Genomic DNA, 18451 nt, shown 5'->3' with positions numbered 1-18451 from the left:
CAAGTTCAAGTCCTCATATTCCTGCCCTCCCCCAGCCGTACTTGTTTTCTGTGCCTCAAATTAACCAACTTCACTCCCAACTTTGGGTCTTTGTGCTATTTCTTCTCATCTTTACATAGCTAGTTCCCTTGTCAGTCAGACCACAGCTTAGAGTCACATCCTCAAAGGTTGTCCTTGATCTCCCATTCACCATCACATAACCACCACTTTAATTCTCAGAAGACTAAATACCACAATCTAGGGCTTTCCTTTCCAACGGTTTATTGGACTCTTGTCTATTGCCACTAGAATGGATGCTCCGTATCTATCTTCTCTGTTTCCGTATCTGTAGTGCTCAGCTGCTAACCAAAAGGTCGGCAGTTTGAACCCACTGTGTGGGAGAAACACGTGGCAGCCTGCTTCTATAAAGATTTACAGCCTTGGAAACCCTGTGGGGCAGCTCTACTCTGTTCTGTAGGGCCACTATGAGTCAGAATCGACTCAAGGCAGTGGGTTAGTGACTAGAAGAGTGCCTGACACATATTTAGTGCTCAGCGGATATTTTTGGAACGAATAGATGAATGCTATTAGCTTGAAAAGTAGAGGAAAACAAGGAGATGGATGGATAGAAGATAAGGAGAAAAGGAGAGCTTAAGAGATGGAAATATATGGAGAGATATTGAGAGAGAGGAAAGAAGAATGTCACAAGAGAGACAGTGAGAGAAATTAACTGAGCTCGAGATGGAGATTCCAAGGACAGGAAAAAATTAAATGTGGCAGGAGCGTAAAGTGGGGTGGGGAAGAGGGTGGAGATGTGAGGATGGAGAGGCAAGCAGCAGACAGATCATCAAGGAGCTTGAAATCCAAGGACAGGAGTTTGTACTTTATCCTATGGAACCCAATTAAGGGTTTTAAGCAGGGGAATGACAGGATCAGATTTGTGTTTTAGAAAGATCACTGTGGCTTGCAGTGTAAAGAATGAATTAGAAGGGGGAAGACAGAAGAAAAATTATGTTAACAGAAAGAAATGGTCAATGTGGCAGCTTAAACAAAGTAGAGTCGAAAAGCCTGGATTCGGCAGTGTTTTTCCAACACTGTCAGGGAAGAAGCCATAAATCTGTGAATCTGGGCATTCCAGTCACTGCAGAGGAAGTATATAATGGTGGTTAAGAGTCTGGGCTTGGAGTCAGACAGACCTGGGTTTAACCTCAAATCCATCACCTTGTAGCTTATGTGATTTCGTGCAAGTTATCAGTTCTAAGCCATGATTTCCTCTTCTGTAATATAGGAATAATAATTGTGAGCACGTGAATGGCTTAGCCCTCTCCCTGTTATGTATGAGTGTTAAGTAAATATTAGCTTTATTATAATAGTATTAGGGGTGCTCTGTTGGGGCTTGATAATTCTAACTGGTTACCCCATGATCTGGGTGAATTATCCTTCAACATCCTCCACCTCCTTTTGTTAGGATCCTCTGCAAGTCAAGAAACCCTCTGATTATTACTATGACTTCCGAGGCACCTGTTTTTCTGAGTACCCTGGCCACCAATAAAAAGCATTCCTCCCAATGAATATTAGTAACGTAACACTGTGTTTGCCTTTAGTCACTCTTTTGAGTTTGGTTAGCTTGAGTCAGTCTCCCTAAACTTATTCATCTCTGAAAAGAGCCAAAAATTGAGATGTGGGGCCTCTGAGGGTGAGGTTTTAACCTTGGAACAGTGGCTACACCAAGAAGCCCCATCTCTGGGATATGACCAACAGGTTGCCCCGGATAGTGGGCTTTTGTCTCTTTAAACTCCACAGTTTTCAGTTTGGTTAGGTGGAATCACATGCTTCAAATCTAATCACTCTTCTACATAATAATTCTCCCAATATTTGAAAATGTCTATTTTTCTTTTACTTCTCTCCCGAAATCTTCCCTTAAAGATACATAACCACATAGAGTAAGAAACAGCAAGGGCTGTTTTACAGAAACCCTGGTGGTGTATTGGTTAATAACTATGGCTGCTAACCAAAAGGTCAGCAGTTCGAATCCACCAGGTGCTCCTTGGAAACCCTATGTGGCAGTTCTACTCTGTCCGATAGGGCCGCTATGAGCTGGCATGGACTTGACCGCAAGGGGTTTGGGTTTTGGTTTAGGGCTGTTTGATAGTTCCTCTCTTCAAAGGGATCAGGTGTGGCACCTGCCGAGGCATTTGATGTGTTTTTCTTTTAATCTGTCTTTGACAAAAGGGTTCTGTTAGAAACTTCATATTTTTAGAAGTTTAATGGGCTCATTTAGAAGTAAATATTTTAAAGGGGCCACCCATGCATTACATTAACTGGACCTTCCTGTAACATTATCACAAAGGCTTCAAACCCTAGGGACAGGGAAACCTTTTAACACTCTGCTTAGTAAACTTTAAACCCTTGGTTGGTGATCTGAGTTCACTCTCCCTTAGTGCAGACCTGGCCGCTGGGGCCAGTGATACTTCCGTCATTTGAATGTCAGTCTAAAAGCACGAACATCTCTGCGGCACATCATCAGAGACCCGGGTCATTTACACTTGTGCTTGCTTTACTTCACAGCCCAGAGCCTTCCCCGAGCTGCTGTCATTCTGACCCTGGGGCCGCCCTTCACAGCCTTCTGACTCCACTGCCAACATCCTCTTTCAAGCTGACACAGAGCAAAGGCTGACCTTGTCCCATCAACCACCTACCCACACAGACCCAATTAATCTTTGGTTGCCAGTCAACCTAACACATTTCCCTCCTTGAATACTTCAGAGTTCCACAGAGGGGATGTTTTGGCTTTATTTATGCTTCCATATGGGATGAGCTGTGGCTAAAACATAGACAGCTGCTCTTTGGAATGATTGAGGAGCCCTGAGATGACCAAAGGTGTCTTCTTCAGTGTCAGCATGTGGGAAATCACCTGGCCCTTGCTGTTACTCCTTAGGGCTTCTTTCCAAGGATAAGGAAATTCTCGAACAATTAACTAATTGCCTCTGATCAAGGAGTGCTGCCATAAGACAGATCCCATACAAGGATAAATGAAAAAGGACGAGAAAAGGTACCAAAGAACAAATTCGGAGTGTCCAGAGACATTTGAGGGCACTGGGCTGCAAGTAGCAGGTCCCCAAGTGGGCGCATAATGTGAGTCTAGAGTTAAACTAATCACACTTGAAAGATTAAATGATATTCTGTATGCAAAAGACTTACCACAGTGCCTACCTGCAACACGGATGCTTCATAATGAAAGGCAAATACCACTCACCATACAGTTTAGCCTTGGTCAGACTAGATTTCAGATAGGAACACAAAACAGTTGCTATTTCATCAAGTGTAGAACAGGGATCTAGACTGAGGACTTGTAGCTTTCACATTCAGCATTCAGAACATTCAAGATGTATTCAGCCCACTCTAAGAATATAACTGCCATGTATATTGTAGGAAGATAATTGTACTGACCAGGGTTTGATGAGCTTCTTACCCATGAGTAGAGTGGAGGCTGGGATATGAGGGGTAAGGCATGGTAAAGAAGACGGCATTGTCTGTGGAGTGAGAAACTTGAGGGGTTGGGAAGGTCAGTGGTCCAGCACTCCTTCTGACACCCGTAACAACATTCCACACACTTTCCTGGTAGCTCATGGGACCCATGCTGTCCATCATAGCACCTGGGAATGGAGGCAAAGAGAGTTGAGAAATATATCTGGGTTCTGTGGTAAGAGAATTATACCCTCTCAAAGATGTTCATGTTTTAATCCCCAGAACCTGTGAAATATGTTACCTTGCATGGCAAAAAGGAATTATGGTTATACATGAAGTTAAGGTTGCTAATCTGCTGACCTGGTTTGTTCAGGTGGACCCAATGAGTGGCCTTAAAAGTTGGAAGAGAAGAGGAGTTTATTGTGATGATGTGAGAAGGACTCAACCCACCTTTGCTAGCTTTTAAAAGGGAGAAAAGGGGCCATGAATCAAGGAATGCCTCTAAAATGAAACGAAATCAAACCTGTTGTTGTTGAGTCTATTTCAACTCATGGTGATCCCATGTGTTGCAGAGTAGAACTCTTCCTTAGGGTTTTCTTGGCTGTAATCTTTTGCAGAAGCAGTTCACCAGGCCTTTGTTCCATGGAGCTGCTGGGTTGGTTTGAATCTCCATCCTTTAGGTCAGCAGCTGATCACAAACCACTTATGCCACCATGGCTCCTGAAGTGGCCTCTAGAAGCTGAAAAAGGCAAGGAGTTGGAGTCTCCCTAGAGCCTCCAGAAAGGAATAGAGCCCTTGAGGACACCTTGATGGTGGCCCAGTGAAACCCATGTCAGACATCTAAACTACAGAACTGTAAGATAATAAATTTGAATGGTTTTAAGCCACTAAGTTTGAGGTAATTTGTCACCGCAGCAACAGGAAACTGATACAAGTCCGTTCCAAAGTGAAGATCCAGGTGCCCTCCCACCAGGGATGGTTTGACCAAAGCACTGAGCCACTTTTTCAGTCCCTGAAGAGAGCACCTTCTCATCTTTAAAAACCAAAGACTAAAAGCTTCCCAATTCCACTTCTCCCTATGGTGTATACAGCTTAAACCAGCTGTGCTGTGCCTGCAGGCATTCAGAAGCTCTAGGTAGGCAGCGGAGTACGAAAGGAAGAGCATCCGTTATTGGAAGTCACGTGAAACCTACCTCAGAACTTTTCAGACCACTACTTCAAAAGAAGATATAAACGTTAAGAAGAGGGTTGTTAAGATCTGACTAGGCCTCTTTAGGGAAAGAAAAAAAAATTTAGAGACAGAGTGTGTCCTGTATCTTAAGTTTACCTTTATTGTTCCAAAGAATAGCAGGGAATCTTAGAGGACTGTCATCTGAAAGCACAATGTGCCAAGTTAAAGATGGAGTGGCAGTATTAATGGAATTGCCTTGCTTTAGTGGGTTTAAGGCAAATCCTTAACATTATTTTCCTGCCGTTTTTGAAATTAAATTTATAAGAAATATTATGTATCCTGCTGTGCAGAGTGAAAGCTGTATTCTTGTAAAGGGCTTATAATCATATTAAAAAGCTGGCGGGTGAAGTTTGTTCATGCCATCAAAGCCACGAAGTCAAAAATAGAGTCTTGTGCATTTTTTATAATGGTAATACCTTTTGGGGTCTATAACACCACAAAGTGCTTCACTGGTATTGTTTCCTCAATCCTTGGAACATTCCGAGTGTGAAGGTATATTTTTATCTCCACTTTGCATATGGGAACACTGAGGCACAGCGAGTGTCAGCAATTTGTTTTGGCCTGCCAGTGGGACGGCCACATGGCTTGCACAGAAACTCCAGGATCTTAGAAAGAAAACGGTTCACACCATTCATCAGACGACAGTCATCTTTCTAATCTACCTTTCTGCAGGTACAGAAATAGCTCCGGGGGACTTCTGCATCTCTCAAATTTTATCTTCTTCAAGCTCCTCAAAGGAAATCCTATAAATAGATTTTCTGTTAATTCCACGACATCTGCTTAAAATGCTTATGAGGAGTTGGTGGACTGGAGTGGGAGGCCTCAGACGAGGACTCAGACTGGAAACACTTTTGAGAAGTTTGTGGGAAATGTGGATGATTTGGAAAAGCCAACAGAGACATGGTTTGGGGAGCCAGAGCGAGACTGTCTGTCTGGTAAGTTGAGGCCTAGGAGTTGTCTATTGTCTCCGCTCTAGGCAAAGGCCCCACAGGTGCCTGTTCACTAGAGAATCCAAGTTTTTCGGGAGATCATTGCCCTGGGGACAGAGTTTACTCCTGCTTTTCTGAAGCCTTGGATTTTACCCTGGCTTTTAAGCCTCTGCTTCACATTCTTTAAAGCAGTGATAAGCCCCAGGTTTGATTACAAGCGTACAGTAACTTAAAATCTTAACCCCATCCTGTGCTTTGGAGAAGTGAAATGTTCACAGCCTGATTCTCTTTGCTTGTTCCCTGAGTTGTGTATTTCTGAAGCACAGAAACCGAAGGGGTGAGCCCCTTACAAACAACACGTTACTGTTGTTAGGTGATGTGCAGTTGATTTTGACTCATAGTGACCCCATGCGACAGAGTAGAACTGCCCCATATGGTTTTCTAAGCTGGGATCTATGGGAGTAAATCGACAGGTCTTTCTCCTGTGGAGCCAATGGGTGGGTTCGAACCACTGATCTTTCAGTTAGCAGCAGAATGTTTGACCATTGTACTACCAGGGCTCCTACAAACAGCAAACAGCATAGGGGAGTAAAATGATGTATTGAGCACCCTCTCTGTCCCAGGCACTAGTCTGGGTGCATCCCTCCTGTGGTCTCATTGGGATTATGTTGTCTCTGTTTTATACAAGAACAAAGGTCATTTGCTAAAGTCATACAACCAGTAAGTGGTGGGGTGGAGATTGGTCCCAGTTCTGATAGGATTTGGCCACCTTGCTATGCTTCCTTCAATACTCCGTGATGTATGAGCTGTCCGTGTGTCCTGTGACACATGGATTCCTCCAACCAAGACTGCCCTGGCATGGTGATATTTTCGGTGTTGTTAGTTGTTTGTGTTTTTCTTTGGTGTCCTACCATCCAGCTTGATGTTATTGTTGTTATTAGGTGCCATTGAATTAATTCTGACTCATAGAGACTCTATGTATAACAGAACGCAACGTTGACCCGTCCTGCACCACCCTCATGATCGTTGCTTTGCTTGAGCCCACTGTTGTAGCCACTGTGTCAATCCATCTCCTTGAGGGTCTTCCTCTTTTTCACTGACCTTCTACTTCACCAAGCATGATGTCCTTCTCCAGGGACTGATCCCTTCTGATAACATGTCCAAAGTATGTGAGACATAGTTTTGCCATCCTTGTTTCTAAGGAGCATTCTGGTTATACTTCTTCCAAGACAGAGTCAAAGATCCAGCTTGATAAGCATGTCCATAACTCTTTTAATGTCAGGGTTTCTTATCCTCAATATAAAAAAATATTAGGGATATTTTTTCTAGTTATTCCTGTGAATTTATTTAAAACAAAGACAGTCACCGTATTTGGATAACTGATGTTTTTCTATTCCTTTCCTTCTGATACCCAGATGTTGTTTGGTTTGTGTCATTAGTGTGCTTCAAATGCTCAGTTGCTCTATGATTTGCTGATACAAAGTCAATTGATTAGCTGCACAGAAGCTCATCTTAGAGCAAAGTTTCTATTTCTGAGTTAAGACAGATACTGGAGAAGTAAGAGACTCATTTGCCCTTTTAGACTCCTAAACAGTTCTTACACAGAGTATATGGAGCCAACTTATTTAAAGTATGTTCCATTTCTGAGGTGAATTTTTCCCTGATCTGCCAGCATTTCCAATGTCCCAGCATGCTCACTGTACAGAGCCGCACCTATATTTCCTTGACTCACACCATTCTGGTACCTGCCAATGGCTTAACACTACAAGCACTGGGTTCTCTGGCTGGGGGCTTCCTCTGGCCATGTGCATGCTCAGCCTGAGAGAAGGGTAGGCCAGAATTGCCAGGGACTTAACACCCCTAGGAGCCTCCCTAACCAGAGATAAATAAGAATTAGTGAATAAATATCCTACCTTCCTTGCCTCTCAGGTGGGATATTTCTGAGACATATTCTGCATCATATCCCAGAGGCCCCTGCAAAATTCAATCCAGTTACTCATAGAAGTAGGCATTCCTGGGTGGTACAAATGGCTAAGTGCTTGTCTATTAATGAAAAGTTCGGTAGTTCAAATCCACCCAGAAGTGCCTTGGAAGAAAGGCCTGAAAGTTTGCTTCTGAAAGGTCACAGCCATTAAACACCCTATGAAGCAGTTCGACTTTGGCACACATGAGGCTGCCATGAGTTGGAATTGACTTGATGGCAATTTTTTTTTTTTTAACCCATTGAAGTAACTTGCTCACTGTTGTTGTTGTTAGGTGCTATTGAATCCATTCCAACCTATAGTGACCCTATGTATCGGAATAGAATTGCCTTCATAAGGTTTTCTAGGTTATAATCTTTACAGAAGAAGATAACCAAGTCTTTCTTCCCTAAAGATGCTGGGTGGGTTTGAACCACCAACCTTTTGGTCAGCAGCCAAGCACTTAACCTTTGCTCAGTTTGGGCTCCTTACCTGCTTACTAATGCACCCTATATTGGTTTATGTTGTGGATTGAATTGTGTCCCCCAAAATATGTGTCAACTTGGTTAGGCCATGATTCCCAGTATTGCATGGTTGTCCATTTTGTGATTTTCTTGTGTGTTTTAAATCATAATCTCTGCCTGTGGTTAAAGAGGATTAGAGTGAGATGTAGTAGCCTCGCTCAAGTCACATCCCTGATCCGATGTAAAGGGAGTTTCCCTGGGCTGTGGCCTGCACCACCTTGTATCTTACAAGAGATAAAAGGAAAGGGAAGCAAGCAGAGAACGGGGACCTCATAACACCAAGACAGAAGTACCGGAAGCAGAATGCATCCTTTGGACTTGGGGTCCCTGCACTGAGAAGCATCTAGTCCAGGGGATGATTGACAAGAAGGACCTTCCTCCAGAGGAGACAGAGAGAGAAAGCCTTCCCCTGGAAATGACGCTCTGAATTTGGACTTCTAGCCTACTAAACAAAAAAAGACTGCGAGAAAATAAATTTCTCTTTGTTAAAGCCATCCACTTGTGGTATTTCTGTTACAACAGCACTAGATGACTAAGACAGCTTCCTTCTGTTTCCTGTCTCACTCCCTGCTGGAGCTACCTGAGATAACCTTCCAAATAAACTAAGGGTCTGCTTCTGGGGGAGCTCCACATAAGACATCCATGTTTTCTGGACTTCTGTCTTCCCTTGTCACATAAAAAACCTGCCTATTGAATCATAGGTCTGGACTGGACTTTCCAAGTCATCTAGCTCCATACAGGCCTTCAGAAGGGAGGAAAAGCAAGAAGACAGGACTTTGGACATTTTCTTCAACTATAACAGGGCTAATTCTATGCATTTTACCTCTTATTTTGCCAGTAATATTCCATTTAAACTAAAGGATCTATACCTTTAAAACTCAGATTGAAAGCCATGGATCTAGGCAAGCTGTTTCCTCAGATAGGAATCCCATCTGTACAAGTTTCTTAGGGCTGCTGCAACAAATTACCACAAATTTTGTAACTTAAAACAATAGATATTTATTCTGTCATAGTTTTGGCAGTCAGAAGTCCAAAATCAAGGTGTCAGCAGGGCTGTGCTCTAGGGAGAATCCTTCCTTGCCTCTCCCAGCTCCTGGTGGTCCCAGACATTCCTTGGCTTGTGGCTGCATCGCTAAAATTTCTGTCTCCATCTCCACATGACCTTCTCTTCTGTGTCTTTGTCTTTTCCTCCTTTGTCTCTTATAAAGACTCTTGGCATTGGATTTAGGGCCCATCTGGATAATCAAAGATAATCTCTTTCCCAGACCCTTAATTACATCTACAAAGACCCTTTTCCCAAACAAGGTTACTGTCTTAGTCTGGGATCTCTAGAGGGGCAAAACTGGTGAAGCTTACATGAATATATATATAGAGACATTTACTTCAAGGAAATGGCTCATGTGATTGTCAGGAAATGGCTTACATAATTGTAGGGGCTGGCAAGTCTCAAATCTGTGGGTCTTGAGACATGCTGGAAGTCTTTACTGGCTCATGTGGTTGCAAGGGCTGATGAATCCAAAATCTACAGGTCAGGCAGCAGGCCAGAGATTCTGCAGGCTTACGTCTCAAGAACCAGAGGTCAGGGGATGAGAAGGGTGCAGAGTCCAGAGACAGAGAGTGAGCTTCGCCAGAGCGTCCACTTGTATACTGGAGGTAGGCCCCACCCTCAAGGAAATGCCCCTTTCAACTGATTGGATGCTTACATCAGATCACAAAATGGAAGGTAATTATGTAGTGTCTGCCAAACCACTGAGAATCATAGCCTAGCCAAGTAGACACATAACATTAACCATCACAGTTACATTCACAGGTTCTGGAGCTTAGGACATGGACATATTTTGGGGGGCCATCATTCAACCCACTATACCACTCATAGCATCTCTGACCAGCAGTGTATGATCACAGCTCAAACTTGTACTGACTGGCAACTCCTTCCCTCATAAGATAGGTGATCTCTAATCTGATCAAATGGATTCTTCATATTGTACCCAATGTTTTGCCCCATCAGCATCTCTGTTACTGTTGCCCATCAGTTCTGGTTCTGCCTATGGAGATAAAAATACAGGGGAAATTCAGTTTCTCTTCAATGAGACAAATGATTAGAGCTGAGCTTGAAACAGTAAGGGCCAGAGAAAAGCGAAGGTCTGTGAATTCAGGGCAGTCTGGACAACTAATTCAACTTAATTCATCCATCGTTGGTTGTGTTTTTGCTTTGTACAATGTACTGTGGCAGATGGTGCAGAGGATTCTAAGCTGGATAAGAGAGTCCAAGACCTCCAATAAGTTACCATCTAGCAGGGCAACAGGATACATTCACATGTAACTATAATACACAATGGCATGCAAATAACTAACTACAAGGTAGGAGCTGGTGGGGGTCATAAAAGAAGATTAACAGTGCAATGGGAATTTAGATGATAGAGGGTATGTTTCGCCAGGCCCTCAACACAGGAGCCCAAATGGAGGTAAAAATAAATCTGAGCTGGTTCTTCTAGGCTCAAAACTGTAAAATGGTTTTTCATAAAAAAGACAAATAAAAACAAGAAATGCAAACGCTTAGTATGGCCTTCAAAACCCATCTAATGGGCCTCTGTCCACCATGCTCCTCCTTGCCCTCTGTAATAAGCACTAGACACAAGAGGCCATGTTCAGTTCCTCAGACATATCAAGCTCTGTTCTGCTGCAGGGTTGCCTCCCTGGTTACTGGGAGCTTGGAATACTCTAACCCAATTCTTTTTTCAGGTCTCAGCCTCAAAGAGGACTCTCTTGATTTTGTCATTTAAATTAGTTCCCCATCATATTCTCCAATAGCACCTTTACTTTTTCTTCACACCACTTATCACCATTTGCAATTATACATTTAGGTGTGTGATTATTTATTTGTTGCTTATATTTACCATTAGATGATAAACTTCGTTAGGGCCATTATTTCTCACAACTTCCACATGGCCTATCATTGTGCCTGGAAAATAGATGTTTAATAAAGAAATTTGTTGAATGAATGATTCAATAATGAATGAATGAATGAGAACAACAGAATAAAGACTTCCTAAAGGAAGTCGTATTTGAGAAGAGTTTTGAAGGAATCATGACGATGGGGCAGGGAAAACATTGCAGGAGAGTGAAAAATGTGTAAGTGGGAAGTCTGGGGCTTACTTTTTGGAAAAAGGCAAGTAAAAGAGTTTAGTTTTATTATAACGATATGACTGGCGGAAGGATTAACAAACTTTTTCTGTAAAGGGCCAGATGATAAATATTTCAGGCTTTGAGGACCAAGGTGTTTCTGTTGCAACTACTCAGTTCTGCCAGTGTAGTGTAAAAGCAGTCATAGACAATAGACAAATGGGTGTGGCTGTGTTTTAATAAAACTTTATTTACAAAAACAAGTGATGGGCTAAATTTGGCGCTGGGCTTCAGCTTGCTGACCTCTGGTCTAGGGAATAATGAGGGTTAGGGTTAGAATTGGAGGTTGGTGCAGGACCTTTAATGCTAAACTGTGGAGTCAGTAACACATTAGGTGCCGTAGCAGGTCTTGAGGAACAGAAGGTATGCGATTGAAGAAGTATGGTTGATTAATCTGGTAGCATCTTCTGATGAGCTGAATCAGAAGGCACTGGAGACACAGAAGGGACCAATTAGAGCTCCATCATAATAATCTAGGTAAGAGATGACAAGGGTCTGATCTAAAAACAGTGAAAGTGAAGAGCTGAGGGAAATTGCTAAATTAAATTCTGATGTTTGTACAGAAAATGATATGGGGCTAAAAGAGAAGAAACAGGGATGTTAGGAGGAGGCATAGCTTTGGTGCTGAGGGAATACATTCACTTGAGTTCCACACATATCCAGTCTAAGGTGTTAGAAATAAGTCCAACGGGGATGCCGCAGATAAGAGAATATTTGAGGCTCAAACGAGGGATTGGTGCTATGGAGACAGACTAGAGTGAAGGGCTGAGAGAACAGAAAGGCGTAAGGCACAGTGGCCAAGGAACATCCTTGGGGATGACCTCATTTAGACACTGACTGAAGGAAGAAAGCACGAGTAAGTGACCCAGGACAGCAAAAGGCCAGAGGAGGCAAACAGGGAAAGTTTCAAAAATGGAAGGTGAAATTACACCAAAACAAATCCATCTCCAGAAAGCAAACAAAGACCAAAAATCTTCTGCGTCTGGAATTATAAAAGTGTATATATATATGTATGTATGTATATCCACAACGTGGTGCATTAACCCGAAATTATATAATAAAATTAGCCAGAGTGTGCACTGGCCTTAGGGTTGGAGCTGTCCTGGCTATTCAAGAACCTGCATCACAGGGAATGTGACACAGAAAAGAGACAGGTCTATCTGATTTCTTTATCCTAGGCAGGCTCACATACTTCAAATGACCTGAAAAATTCAATAATCTGTTCATTTGTTGGAGTCTCTCTCTGCCACTCCATTGATAGGTGATTTATCAGAGCAGAGAGGGCCATCCCAGGGACATTCTCTGCATTTGCTTTGATGCCCTGAAGCTGAAGCACATTGTCAGGACCGGAGGCTGTTATTCCTAGAGAAAACAGTGGCTCGTGGTTAATACCACCCTGTTGGCATGTAATAGGGGAGATGACTGGCAATAATGTGAGGGCTGAGAGTTCACTGCAGCTCATGTCTGTCCTTCAGTTAAAGTTTGTCAGTTTGCTTTGCATCTCACGCTGTCCTGGTGGTTGCCAGGAAGAGTGGGAAGTCTGCTCTTTAGGAGGAAGGCTCCAAATCCTCTCAGGCCATAGGTGAAATCTAGAGGGCAGTGCCCGGCCAGCACAGGACATACAAAGGCTGATTTCATTGGGTTTTTCCTTCCCATTCTTTGAGTCAGAGGCTTTTTACCCCAGATCCCTGTGGCTAGGCCACAGAGAAATGAGCAGAAGGAGAGGAACAGTCATCCCAAACAACCTTTCCTGGAAAGGGCCCAGTTTGTTCTCACCTGCTGATTTCTGCTCTCTTTTCAAGTGCTTTTGAATTTAAAACACTGTTTATTAGTTTCTGTGGTTTCTCTTTGTGGAAAGATTTACTGTTCTGCATTTCTTTGGAGAAAAATAAAAAAACTTCAGAGGCGTCTTTGGGTATTTTACAATCAGGAAGTAGAAAATTGTATCTCAAAGTTGAAGCTAATGAGAGATCATCCTGTAATAGATGGGACATAAGCCTATGTTGGGGGGGGTGGGGGTGGGGGGTGAAGATAGAGGAGACAGGCAATGGTCTGCTGCTGTTCTCTGTCACCACAAAAATGTCAACTTTACATGCTGACAAGGAAAGTTTGCAGCCTAAACACGTCATACCGCAAGTGAAAAACAACTGCTACCACTTGAGGTAACAATGCATTTGATTTTCACCAAGTTATCTGGCTTCAGGATAATGAGCCAGTTATTTCTCTTGAACGACTTTCAGTAGAATTTCTCTGTGAATACATTTCAAACTCTAACATCACTACACAGTGTTGCCTGCATAAAAGCTACCAGGTTATAAATCGAGCTGTGGTGGTCATTCACAATTTTCCCCTCCAGACCCATTCTCTGGCCTCCTCTGTGCTCTAGGAGGCTGACCTCTACAAACTGCCTCACCTCATCTCCTTTCCCTCTAGCTTCCTGTTGGGTTCATCTAATGTAGGCACCAGCAGAGCTCAGAGAGCAGAAGGTGAAAGAGTCCAAGATACTTATCCTCTAACTTCCTTTCCACCCATCTTCCTGCCCTGCTTAGGTTTGGGTAGACATTGTGCTCCTGCCAGATGGCCCCTCTTGTTGGCTACAGCTCCTGTGGGCCCCAGTCAGAGGATAACTCCCTTGCCCCCTAAGGCCCAGGGGTGCTAGTGACTTCCCATTGCTGTTGGACCCTGGGTTCCTTCACACCTGCCACATCTCTGGCAGTAGTCCCTTGATTAAATACTCTTCAATGAAACCGTTTAATGGTGCCATCTGTTTTCCATCTGCTCCCTGATGAAAACAGCAGCCATGAGATACCATTTGTAACATAATGCAAAGGTGAGTATGGAAATAACTATGTCCTTCCCAGTCAAAATTTTAACAGGTAAATTGGGAAACTTGATAGAATAATTCTAAATTTTGTCTGGAAGAAAAATATTCAAGAATAGCTAGGAAAATTCTTGGTATTTTTTTTTTTTTTAAAGAAAAGCAATAACAGAACTCTTAATTTATCAGATATTAAAATTCACTGTAAAACTTAATTAATTGAAACAAAGTCATGCTCGTGCAATAATAGAAGATGGATCAGTTAAAGAGAAAAGAGAGTGTAGAAATCCACATAGGCTATATAGGAACACTGTACGAAAATATAGTTTATGAAGATGGTATTTTTAATCATTGGGAAAAGTAACAATCATTTAATAAAAGGTGTTGGAATAACTGGCTAGTCATTTGTAAAAAATAAAAAGCTGAGTCCCCAAGCTCACTGCTTTTATCACAACAAATTCCAGAAGAACCAAAGATTTTAATGGGGAAAAGTCTAAACAAAGAAAATTCTAGAAGAACACATGTTTAAATATTTTTGTAATGAACAGAGTATGTGTGAGTTTTTCTAAGTATGTCAAAAAATAAGATTAATACAGAAAGTGTTATTAATTTTACTATATAAAATACAAAGTTCTATATACTTAAAAAATGTTGACATATGATGAAAAAATACTAACAAAACTTTAGTTACTGGCAGTGTTGTGGAATAGATAGCTTAAAGACTTTTTCTGTCAAAAACAATTAAAAACGCTGGATTAAAAAAAATGTTAAAGCTCTTTAGATGTATCACAGAGGTGGCAAAAAAAAAAAAAAAAAGTAAGTTTGCAAAGGCCAACGTGAAATTAAAGTAGGAACCTGTGAGATAAGAAAGCAGCAGGACAGTTTTCACTCTGCAGGTGTCTGCCAACTCTGATGACATGTATCTTCTCTTTCGCTGGTTGTGCAGGGTAAAGGAGATGAGATAAAGCAAGGGCCTGCACAGGCTACACGTTTACTGAAGGGTGAATGAGAAATAAGCCCTGCTACTTGGAAGGGGAAAGCAAGGAAACTTGACCCTGACGTGACTATCTTGGCCCTGAGGGGAAAAAAATCTCCCCTGGGGATTTGCAGCCAGAATTCTCATAATTTGATGTAGCCTAAGAAACTTCAAGCTGGTAGTAACCTCCAGGTGACCGGCAGAAGCAAATGTAGATCCTCTCTGAGACCATGCAAATCTAACTCAGACCTCAAAGAATTCTCAAAGATTATATTCCAAAGAAAATGAGTTTATGGTAAAAATTAAAGGAAACAAAGCACCAGAAGCAAGAGCCAGTGGATACAAACCTGCAAAGTCTTTAGATGTCAGAATTATCAGACACACACTATAAAATATTTAATATGTGTAAATAAATACAAGGGAAGCTTAGAATCATGACAAAGAAACAAAAGAGGCAATCAAGCCAACTTGAAAAAGTAGCAAACAGACTGAAAAAAAAAGTAATATAGTAAGTAATATAAAAAACTCAGTGAATGGATTAAATAGAAGATTAGATACAGCTAGAGAGAAATGAGTGTCCTGGAAGATAAAGTGGAAGAAATTATCCAGAGTGCTGCACAGAATTACAAATAAGAATTTTAAAAGTTCAATTAAGAGACATAGAAGATAGACAAAGTCTGATACATATCTGATAGGAGTTCCAAAAAATAATAAAAAGAAAAGAAGCAGTATTTGAAGAGATAGCAACCAGAATTTTCCAGAATTATGGAGAGATGCCAAAGCTCAAATTCAGGAAATCCAATAAAACATAGAGCAAATAAATAAAAGCAAAGCAATACCTCGATATGTCATGGTGAAACTGCAGAACCTCAAAGACAAAGAGATTTGAAAGCAGTTAGAGAGAAAAGAGAAATTATGGCTAAAGAAGAGCAGTTAGACTGACAGCTGATATCTCAATAACAACAGTTGAACTTGTGGAATAACATCCTCCTCATTGTCCTGAAAGAAGATATGGAAACCTAAAATCTATCTTTTAAGAATGAGAGTGAGATCAAAGACACAAGGTAATTACGAGCCCAAGAGACAGAAAGAGCCATGTAAATCAGAGACTACATCAGCCTGAGACCAGACGAACTAGATGGTACCTGGCTATAACCAATGACTGCTCTGACAGGGAACACAAGAGGGAATCCCTGATAGAGCAGGAGAGCAGGGGGATGCAGACCTAAAATTATCATAAAAGATCAGACTTAATGGTCTGAGACTGGAAAGACCCCAGGTGTCAGGGTCCCCAGACCTTCTGTGAGCCCAAGACTGTTACCATTCCCAAAACCAACTCTTCAGACAGGGATTGGACTGGACTATAAGATAGAAAATGATACTGGTGAGGAGTGAACTTCTTGGCTCAAGTAGACACATGAGACTATGTGAGCAGCTCCTGTCTGAAGGGGAGATGAGAAGGCAAAGGCAGACAGAAGCTGGCTGAATGGACATGGAAACAGAGGGTGGAGAGAAGGAGTGTGCAGTCTCATTAGGGGGAAAGCAACTAGGAGTATATAGCAAGTTGTATGTAAATTTTTATATGAGAGACTGACTTGATTTGTAAACTTTGACTTAAAGCACAATTAAAAAAAAAAAGAATGAGAGTGAAATACAGGAAATTTTCAAACAAAAACCAAGAGTTTACCACCAATAGATTTTTACTAAAGGAAATTCTGAAGGTAGATGCCAAATAATTCCAGAAAAAGGAATGATGAGCAAAGATATTGGCAAATATAGGATAAATCTAAAGAAAAAAGATCGTCTGTGTAAAAAATATGTTGTTAAGTGCTTTGAGTCAGTTCCAACCATGCCATTTTCACAATTGTTGCTATGTTTGAGCCCATTGTTGCAGCCACTGCGTCAATCCATTTTGTTGAGGGTCTTCCTCTTTTTTGCTGACCCTCTAATTTACCAAGTTTGATATCCTTCTCCAGAGACTGGTCCCACCTGATAACATGTCCAAAGTGCCTGAGACAAAGTCTTGCCATCCTTGCTTCCAAGAAGCATTCTGGCTGTACTTCTTCCAAGACAGATTTGTTCATTCTTCTGGTAGTCCATGGTATATCCAATATTCTTCGCCAACACCGTAATTCAAAGGCATCAATTCTTCTTCCATCTTCCTTATTCATTGTCTGGCTTTCTTATGCATGTGAGGGGATTGAAAACACCATGGCTTGGGTCAGGTGCACCTTTGTCTTTAAAGTGACGTCTTTGCTTTTTAACACTTTAAAGAGGTCTTTTGCAGCAATACATTGTTTGATTTCTTGACTACTGCTTCTGTGGGTGTTGATTGTGGATCCAATAAAACGAAATCCTTGACAACTTCAAATTTTCTCCGTTTATTATGATGTTGCTTATTGGTCCTGTTGTGAGGATTTTTGTTTTCTTTATTTTGAGGTGTAATCCACATTCAAGGCAGTGGTCTTTCATCTTTGTAGTAACTGATTCAAGTTCTCTTCACTTTCAGCAAGCAAGGTTGTGTCACCTGCATATCGCAGGATGTTAATGAATGTTCCTCCAATCCTGATGCCATGTTCTTTTTCATATAGTCGAGTTTCTCGGATTATTTGCTCAGCATACAGATTGAATAAGTATGGTGAAAGAATACAACCCTGACGCACACATTTCCGGATTTTAAACCACACAGTATCCCCTTGTTCTGCTCTAACAACTGCCTCTTGGTACAGTTAAGTGTTCTGAAATTCCCATTCTTTGCAATGTTATTCATAATTTGTTATGATCCACACAATCAAATGCTTTTGCATAGTCAATAAAACACAGGTAGACATCTTTCTCGTATTCTCTGCTTTCAGCCAAGATCCATTTGACATCAGCAACGATACCCTTCGTTCCACATTCTCTTCTGAAAGCAGCTGGAATTTCTGGAAGTTCCCTGTTTAAAGTACTTCTGGTTTCTCTGGCACCATTTTAGCTTGGGAGTCTTGTATTATCCCATGGACAAGCAGAAGGGAGTCCCCAGATAGAGCTGAGATGGAATTTCCACCAGATAGGTAGGTGATGGTTTAGAGTACAATGTCTGCTTTAGAGAAATAACTATCCCGTAGCTGTTGAGTCAACTCAGGTTCATGGTGACCCCACGTGTGTCAGGGTAGAGCTATGCTCCACAGGGTTTTCAATGGCTGATTTTTCAGAAGTTGATCACCAGGCCAGTCTTCCCAGATACCTCTGGGTGAACTCGAACCACCACCCTTTCAGTTAGCAGCCAAGAACAATAACTGTTTGGACCACTCATAAGGCACTTGATATTTCTTTAGGTAAAAAACAAGTCATCCTCAAAATTTTAGTGGTGATAATCTTTGCTGAAATTTCAGGAGATTTT

The sequence above is a fragment of the Loxodonta africana genome, chromosome 17, assembly GCF_030014295.1.
Source record: "Loxodonta africana isolate mLoxAfr1 chromosome 17, mLoxAfr1.hap2, whole genome shotgun sequence".
In the NCBI taxonomy this organism is placed as follows: domain Eukaryota; kingdom Metazoa; phylum Chordata; class Mammalia; order Proboscidea; family Elephantidae; genus Loxodonta; species Loxodonta africana.
Note: the sequence above shows the minus strand (reverse complement) of the source record.